The sequence below is a fragment of the Pinus tabuliformis genome, chromosome 8 (assembly GCF_031772625.1).
Source record: "Pinus tabuliformis cultivar Carrire ecotype Pingquan chromosome 8, CPIR1, whole genome shotgun sequence".
In the NCBI taxonomy this organism is placed as follows: Eukaryota; Viridiplantae; Streptophyta; class Pinopsida; order Pinales; family Pinaceae; genus Pinus; species Pinus tabuliformis.
This window is the reverse complement of record NC_142294.1, coordinates 1,062,032,311-1,062,041,550: the sequence shown is the minus strand read 5'-3', so window position 1 is coordinate 1,062,041,550 and position 9,240 is coordinate 1,062,032,311.

The window sequence follows — 9,240 nt, the reverse complement described above, 5'->3', positions numbered from 1 at the left end:
TTCTACAGCTCTTGATATCTCTGCAGGGACACTGTCTCTTGTTCATATCATCTAAAGCGAACCCATCTTGTGCCAATTCCTTCTAAAGATTTAGTAAAATAGGGTCATGGTGTGTCAGAATGTCTTTGGCTTGTATGTCCATCTGAGTGCCTATGCTACAAGAGGGGATATCCTCTACAAGAGGGGATATCCTCTGTCTAAGTGCCTGTGCTACAAGAGGGGATATCCTCTGTCTACACTTCTTTATTGTGGTAGGTCCAAACCTTCGTCTAAGCAGCTACATCTACTAATTCTGCATGCAATCCTGCTTGAGTGGTGATTGTTCGAGTAGGTATGAGTTCAGTTTGAGTCCCTGTAGCCCTACCTTCACATAATTCTGTTTTCATGGCTACATTGGCTACCTCAGGGGTATTGTTCGAGTTTTTCCCATTGTAATTTCCTTTATTTTTCATCGTAGCCTCTTGAATGTCTTATGAATCTTCTGGTGTTATTTTCTTAGCTTCCTCGATTTCGTTCTAGCTCCGTGCCTCTTCTGAGGAGTAACTGATCTGCTAATGGTATCATTAATATCCTCTGTCTCTAAAGAGCGTGGTTTTTCACCCTGGCTTTGCTCCAATAAGACCATGTCTCCAGATTGATTATCGAACTCCCGAATAATATTTGTCTCTGCTTCCTCTTCTTGGCCTATGACTTCTGTGTCTAGACCTTCATGACTGTTTTCAACTTGGGAACGTGTCACCAGATTGGATCTCTAATTCCTAAATAGCCTCTGTTTCTGCTTCCTCTCCTCAGTTTGTATCTTTTGGGGAAGGCAGAATTTGGATATGGCTAGAATTTCCTGGAGATTGGGCTTCTCCTAAGTTAGGATTCAGTGGTTCTTCAGGCTGCATGTAGATGTTCATATTGGCCAGGACCTGGGCCATCCCCGCCTCAAAATCCTGCAAAAAAATTGTCTTGAGAACTCATATTTGGTGTTGGAGGAGGCCCCACTTCATTTTCTCGTTCATCGTCAAAATTCCCTGCTCCTTCCTGCATTGAGTTGGGTCTATCTCCTCCCTCAGGTTTTGATTCAGGATTATCTTGTCCCTCTAGCTCTGGTTGCAAGTCCTATACATTTACTGGGCTAGATAATTTTGTTGGTTTACTAGTGTTGCCTTGAGGATTTTCAGATGTTCCCTAGTCTGAATTCAACCTTGTAGATCATCTACGCTTGTGAGGTCTGCTTCCTGAAGGGGTAGTCCTTTTTCTTTTTGGAATAGGGTTAGGTGCTGGCAGGTTTTCACCTCTTTCGAGGGTCGATATGAGATCATCCCATGTTGATTGTTGTTGGGCAAGGTTGTGACTAACTATTAACCTGATCAGACAATGGTGGCTAACTACTATCTCTGGGTGTTTAGCCTATCTCAACCTCTCGGCAATGTCATGAAATAATTAATTCAATAGTGCAGGCAAATTAACAAAGCATTTTTGTTTTAAGATTGCTAAAAGTTTGAGTTGTTGTGGCCTTACCGCGTCTTGATGCCCATTGCGGGTAATATAGTTCTGGACAATTCGTGCCAATTCTCCCCATGGCTCTCTGAGAGAAGATGGCTGAATGCCTTTGCCCTTCTTGATTAGCTCTTGTCCTTGTCCCTAAAAATCTCCATAGTGTCATGCATCTTTAGTCACTTGTTAGCCCATACTGGTCCTTCTGTCGGCAACCCAGACACTTATGCTATCACAGCATCTGTTACAGTGATTTTTCTACCTCTCACCAAGGATTTTCCATTCTGTAGATGCTGTAGAAATTCAATGGCAATTTCCTCATTGAGGGGTTGAAAACTTGTAAAATATGTTGTCCATCCTACGCAGGCTAGAATTTTCCTGGCTCCATCGGAGACAACCAGTATTAAAGGTTCTCAGCGCATTGTTTTTCCTCCCATGATGCTTGAGTTCTTCCTACTTCTGTAAATGATTAGTGCAGTGGAGAAAACACAGCAATGAGCAAAGCCGAGAGATGGAACAACAAGTAGTTGTAATAGCTCTGTCAGGTGATGTTTTAAAAAAATTAATACCGTTAAATTAAGGACTGTTATAATACCACACGCTCTGTGATTATGAGATGTCGTATTATTATACAAAATCAAATAAACTGATGACAGTGCATGCATGAGTGGACTGGAGGTCCTCGCCCCCTCTTGAAATGAAAGGTCGCCTACGATCGAATGGACGAAAAGATGACGTTCTGGCGGTGAAGTACAAGGGTGATGGATTGGTTTGTAAAGGCGACAGAGTATGTATATTAATGAAAGGATCATAAAAAGATATTGGAGTAATGAAAACAAGGCATGTAACGAGAATTATTAATAAGTGATAAGATGTCATGAGGTGATGCGATAAATAAAAAGGACAACATTCATAAGAGATGATACCTTACCGCCGTTATTCCACTTGAAAATGATGTGATTGATTTTAGAAAATATTAGCTCATGCATAAAGGTTCAAGGTAAGGTAAGTTAGGGAAATAATCTCTCCGTAGAAAAAATAGAAAAATAAGAAGAGGGCATTGTAATAATTATTGATGTAGGAAATAAAACTTCAATACCATAAGCAGAGCTTCTGCTGCCTGCAGGCATCCATAGCCTCGACAGAGTTGCTTTCTAACCCTTAGGAGCCAGGATCCTCTATGTATAGTTGGGGAAGTGCATTATGATGTCCACAGTAGAGATCAATTTGCTGGCATAGTGACCAAATGAACACATTGCCATTCACTGGGAAGTTGCAAAAGTGGTCAGGTCGGCTCATGATGAGACCTCATGTTCCAAGGATCTTGTTTCTTGATGCATCCATTAGATCATATCCTTGGTGTGGTGGCCATAGTGGGAATGCCACTTCGCCACATCCCTATGAACATGGAAGGATGGCTCGTGATGAGACCCCCTATCCTCCATATGTAGATCAAAAAAATTAAAATTATTAGTGAATATATATATATATATATATATATATATATATATATATATATATATATATATATATATATATATATATATATATATATATATATATATATATATATATATATATATATGTATATATTATATATTACACTCCCCATTTTATATATAGAGGGTGGCTCAATACTCCTTAAGAGTAGGGATGGCAGAAGAAGTTTAAACATATCAATAGAAAAAAGTATACCCATAATCTTATTGATAATAAGCAGAGAGAATTATACTAGAGGGAGTAGAACCAACATGGTGAAGATAATCAATCAGTATCATTTATAGCAGAAATGAGGACAGTAAAGTGATATACATAATTGTGTCCTTTCTTTTTCGATCATCAAAAAAAAATCTTGTTAGAGATAATAATGTTAAGGATATTCGCCTGCTTTAGTAGACTCCCTAATTATTGTCCTCATATATGTATTGTACTTTATGCCATAAAGAGGGAAAAAAATGAGCTGGGATGGGCTAGGAATGATCATGCAAGGGGAAGAAAGGGTTGTTCTCAAAAATAGTCACAAAGTGCTATTCCCTTGAGGGAATAGAAAAAACACTCGAAAAAGTGTTGTTCCCTTTAGGGAATAGCAAAATCATACTTAGAAAAAACTTGTTTTTCCCTGGAGGGAACAACAAAAGAAAACATATAGAAAAAGTGTTGTTCCCTTTAGGGGACAGCAAAAATACTCGCAGAAATTGTTGTTCCCTAGAGGGAACAACAGCTATTCCCTGTAGGGAACAACAAAAACACACGGAAAAAGTGTTGTTCCCTTTAGGGAACAGTAGCTGTTCCTAGTAGGGAACAACAAAATAAAACACAAGAAAAATTGTTGTTCCCTTTAGGGAACAACATCTATTCCTTGTAGGGAACAACAAAAGAAAACACATGAAAAGTGTTGTTCCCTGTAGGGAACAACAAAAGTAAACACACGAAAAAGTGTTGTTCCCTTTAGGGAACAACAACTATTCCCTATAGGGAACGACAAAAGAAAACACATGAAAAAGTGTTGTTCCCTTTAGGGAACAACAGCTCTTCCCTATAGGGAAAAGTAGAAGAAAACACATGAAAAAGTGTTGTTCCTTCTAGGGAATAGTCATTGTTCCATGTAGGGAACAGCAAAAGAAAATAGGGAGAGAAAAAAAACACAGATAAACAATCATCCCTACTGCTCTAAACAACAAAAGGGCTATGGTACAAAAGAAAGAAAAACAATAGAAAAAAAAACAATTATATTTACAAGTCTCAAAAATAACTTTTTTACAAGACTGGAGCTGCCGAAGAGTTTCCTTCTGCAATAAGAATTTTTATCATAGAATCTTTGTGTATCTGTTGGCAAAAGGATTCCCTTGTAAGTGGTTTGTGGTGGAGGCGTACACGATGCCCATTTTCTTTAAAGGAATAGCCACACCCATCAATGGTGGCTAATGTAAGGGTGCCATTATCGTGCACCTCTTTTATCTCGTAGGGAACTAACCATCTAGTCTGGAGTTTGCCCAGGAAGTCCTGGAACCTGGAATTGTATAGAAGCGTCCAGTCTCCTTCATGGAATATCTTTTTTTGATGAGGGTGTCATGCCATTTTGCTCTCTGTTGTTGAATAAGTGCAGTATGCTCAAGAGCCAATAGCTGGATTTCATATAATTCATTTATTTATTGTAATCTGTTAATTTGTGCTTCATTCAAATCCAACCCCACTTCTTGGGCTATCATTAATGTCTAAATTTCAAATTCTATGGGGAATATAGGTTCCTTACCAAGCACCAGCTGATATGGCAAGTATCCTGTTGTATTCCTCCAAGTCGTGCGATATGCCCACAGGGCTTCTGGCAATCAAGTAGTCCAGACACGTCTATGCGTGGTGACTGTCTTTGTTAGAATGGCCTCGATTACCTTGTTGGTACTCTCTACCTAGTCGTTTGCCTACGAGTGGTATGGAGAGGTGATTCTATGCAAAATGTGATGATTTTTTAGTGTAGCAACAATCTTATGGCCTACAAATTATGGCCCTCCATCCGTAATTATTTCTCTGGGCAAACCATACTGCACAAAAATTTCAAAGAGAAAATTGATTATTGTTTCCTCTACTACTCTTGGTAGCACTACTGCCTCCACCCATTTAGTCAGTGTTCTGTTGCAACCAGTATATATGATTTTTGATTAGATGATGGATTTATTGGGCCACCAAAATATAATGCCCAACGTTCAAAGGGTTCGATGACTAGCTGTGGGTGTAGGGGCATCTCGTCAAACTGGCCGGGGCAGCCCATTCTTTGGCAGCTATCGCATGCCTGGACAAATTTCTTGGCATCCTTAAAATCATGGGCCAATAATAGCCCATCTATAAGATTTTCTGTCCAGTCTTGCAATCTGCAAAGTGTCCACCGCAAGGTCCATTGTGGCAAGCTTTTAGGATATCGTAAATTTCATCTTCCCTGATACACTTGCAGATATGCATATTGGCTCCTGTGTGAAAGAGGTATCCTATGATCCAGGAGAACCGAGTGCTGCGTTGCACTATTAATTTCCTTTCTCTAGGTGTCAGGTGTTTGGGTAGTTTTCCCACTGCTAAGTAATTCATGACATATGCGTACCAAGGTGTTTTCACGGTCACAATAAACAAGTGCTCATCGGGGAACTAGTCTTCTACCGCCACTGCGTCGTCTATTCTTGGCACTCAGGAGAGGAAGTCTGCTACCAGATTTTCCTTTCCTGGTCGATCCTTGATCGTTATGTCAAATTCCTGCAAAAGGATTAACCATCATGCCACTCTTCCATTCGTAATAGTTTTATTAGCTAAATATTTGATAGCAGAGTGATCAGTATACAGGACCACATGGTATCCTGTTATATAGTGTCTGAATTTATTAATAGCGTAGATTATAGCTAGAAACTCCTTCTCTGTCACTATATAATTCAACTCAGTAGGAGTTAAATTTTTGCTGATGTAGTATATCGCATAGGGTTTCTTGTCTTCTTCTTAGCCAAGAACTGCTCCAATGGTTGTATCTGATGCATCTGATGAAATCTGGAATGGTATATCCCAATTCGGACCTCGTAGTACTAGTGCTGTTGATAGTAGTTGTTTTAATTCTGCAAAGGCAATGTCACATTTGTCAGTCCATATAAAATCAATATTTCCTGTCAAGGCATATAATGGTGTGGCAATCTGTGAAAAAACTTTTCATAAGTCTTCGATAATATCCAACAAATCCTAGAAAACTTCATACCTCTGTTTGAGTGAAGGGGATAGCTAGTAAGAGGATTACCTGTATTTTTGTTAGGTCTACCTGAATTCCAGCTGCTAATATGTAATGGCCAAGGATCAGGCCTTCTGTCATCATCATATGGCATTTCTCATGGCTCAAGTAGAGCCTAGTAGCAATGCATCTTTCCAGAACTTTCTCCAATGTTTGTAATGCCTGCTCGAAGTCATCTCCATAGGGTGTGAAATCGTCCATGTATACCTCTAATCCCTCGTTTATCAAGTTTGCAAAAATACTGAGTATGGCTCTTTGGAATGTAGTAGGTGTGTTGCACAGTCCAAAAGGTAACACCCTGTAAGCAAACATCCCCCAGAGGCAGGTGAAGGTAGTCTTATCTTGGTCTTTGAGGGCAATTTGGATTTGGTTGTAGCCACTGAAGCCATCCAGAAAAGAGAAGAATTTTTTACCTACCAATGTGTCTAGAACATGGTCGATAAACATAAGGGGAAAATGGTCTTTTTGTGTTGCTTTATTAAGCTCTCTGTAATCGACGCATATAGGCCATTTCCCATTCTTTTTAGGAACCACAAATAATGGAGAAACCCATTTACCATCAGATATAGGATAGATAAAATTCACATCTAACAGTTTCTGCAATTCATCTTTAACAATATCCTTTAGGTGAGGGTTTAATCTACATTGAGGTTGTCGAATGGGTCTTGGATATTTTTCATTGTAGATGTGGCACATACATAGTTGAGGGTCAATCCCTTTCATATCTAGGTAATCCCAAGTGAAAGCCCCTTTATATTTCCTAAGGATTTGAATAAGCTTCTGTTGTTGGTCATCACTCAAGTTTTTGTTAATGTTAAGGATTTTCCCTGGCTCAATTTCAATAGGTTTGCTATTATAGACAGTTGTTGTTGGTATTGTTTGGTCATTGATATCTTTTAAAGGATCTTCTTCAATTTCATTATCAAGGACTGCTTCAATCATGTGACATTTTAGATTAGATATGGCAACAGGGTGGTTAATGTAAGTGTTAATAATATCATCTTCTGTTTGATTTTTAAATTCAAGAGAATCTGCTACAGTTAATGGTGATCGAATATTTTCGGTTAAATATGTTACAGGCTGCTTCCTAGTTTTTATTATGGTTAGGCTTGGCTGAGCTGGAGGGTATAAAGCTAGGTTCTTCACATCATTCCCTCTAGTTATAGTCATACTACCTATTTGGCAGCTTATATAAGCATCTGCAGTCGCTAGCCAAGGTCTTCCTAATATTAGAGGATGTCCGTCTAGACGATTTCTAGGATTAATAATAATAAAAAATTCCGAGTATTCCCAAGAATCTACAGACACCATCACATCCTGTAATGTCCCTTCTCATTTAATAACTGAATGGTCAGCAAGTTCCAGCAAGGTCGTAGTTGGATCTAAGGCTGTGATGCCAAGTCTCTCACAGGTTGTTGTTGTGAGAAAATTAATGGTTGCCCCTAAATCAACTAATGCCTTAGGAAAGGAGCATCCATTTATTTGTACTGTGACAATAGGGTTTCTTGGGTCTTCATATTTTGCCAGTGTCTCTCTGCCTAATAATAGATCAGACAAAGTTCCGACTACATGGACAGTTGGTGTTACCTTTATTTTCCTTGTAGACTTTTTGGTACACAATTCCTTAATGTTTTTTGCATAGATTTGAATGTCCTGAATAGCCTAGAGGAGGGGTATTTTTACGCAAAGATTTTTTGGTTCTCCCAAGAGATCGAAGTCGGGATATTCAATTGGGTGAGCTATAATCAATCTTTTTGGGAATGGCGGAGAAGAGGTAATGATCTGTTCGTGACTTTTCTGCTTGACTGTATTTTCCCTTTGATGTCTTTGTTCTACAATCAATGGCTTATTTAGGTATGGTTCTTCAAGTTGCATATTTTTATCATCCTCTGGCGTGATTATTCATCCAGACCTCAATTTGAGTTCATTACATTCTCTCAACTCAGTTTCCAGATCCAAACCTTCAATGATTTGTACCAACTGGACTGGTCTGTTATTAGGATTTGGGTTGGGTTGGGCTGGGAGTTGTAGTCATAGATTGGATTGAGGATTTTGCTGCAACGTATAAGGTGTTGGTAGTGTGGGTTGAGGCAGGGGGACTATCCCTACTGGATGGTTCATGGGTCTTTGCCAGCTTGATTGCCATTTTTGGTTTTTTGAAGTGGAGGGGGACCATTGAGATGGATATGGGTTGTTCTGCTAGAATGATGGAAAGTAAGAGGGCTTTCACCAACTATTTTTCAGATTTGATTGATTGGACCAAGGTGGCATGGAGAATTCTTGTGGTGGCCAATTAGGAAAAGGTGGTTGGTTCTTCCATGTAGCTCCTATATATTGTTGGGAATTATATTGTGAAGGCTAAAAGAATGAAGATGGGTTGGTAGGCATACCTGTTTGCCGTGCTTGCCATTGGCGATGCTGGTTTAATAGGTATACTGGTTTTGCTTCTTCCTCTGCCTCCTTGAAGGCCACTTTTAATCTTGGGAGTGATGGGCAATTTTCTGCGGCATGTTCCTTAGTGCATATGGCACAAGTATGTACCATATCCAATGGGCATTCTTTATGATTATGTTTCTTTCTACATCAAGGGAAAAAATTAACCAGGTTCTGCTCTACTTTGACCTACTTCTGCTTGGCTTGCATGATGTCTAATTGTGTTGTCAAGGTTCCTAGGATATCCGTTTTGTAATCTTCTAGCAGGTTTCCAATTTCAGCACGAGTAACGCTTCCTCCATAGACTTTGCTGTCCCTAGTGATCGCATCGCATCCAGTTGGTTTCAGTCTTGTACTTCCCCTCAAGCACCTAAGGCACAAATCAATAATATTAGCATATTCTTCTTGATAGATATCACCTTTACCCATGATATTTAGTGTCTCTATCCATTGGTCTTTCATCCCTTTAATCATCGTGGTTTTTAGAACATTATCAGGTAGGTTTGCATAAGGAGATCTTTGGAGGTTATATTGGAAATGCTCCACATACTCTTCCAAAGTTTCAC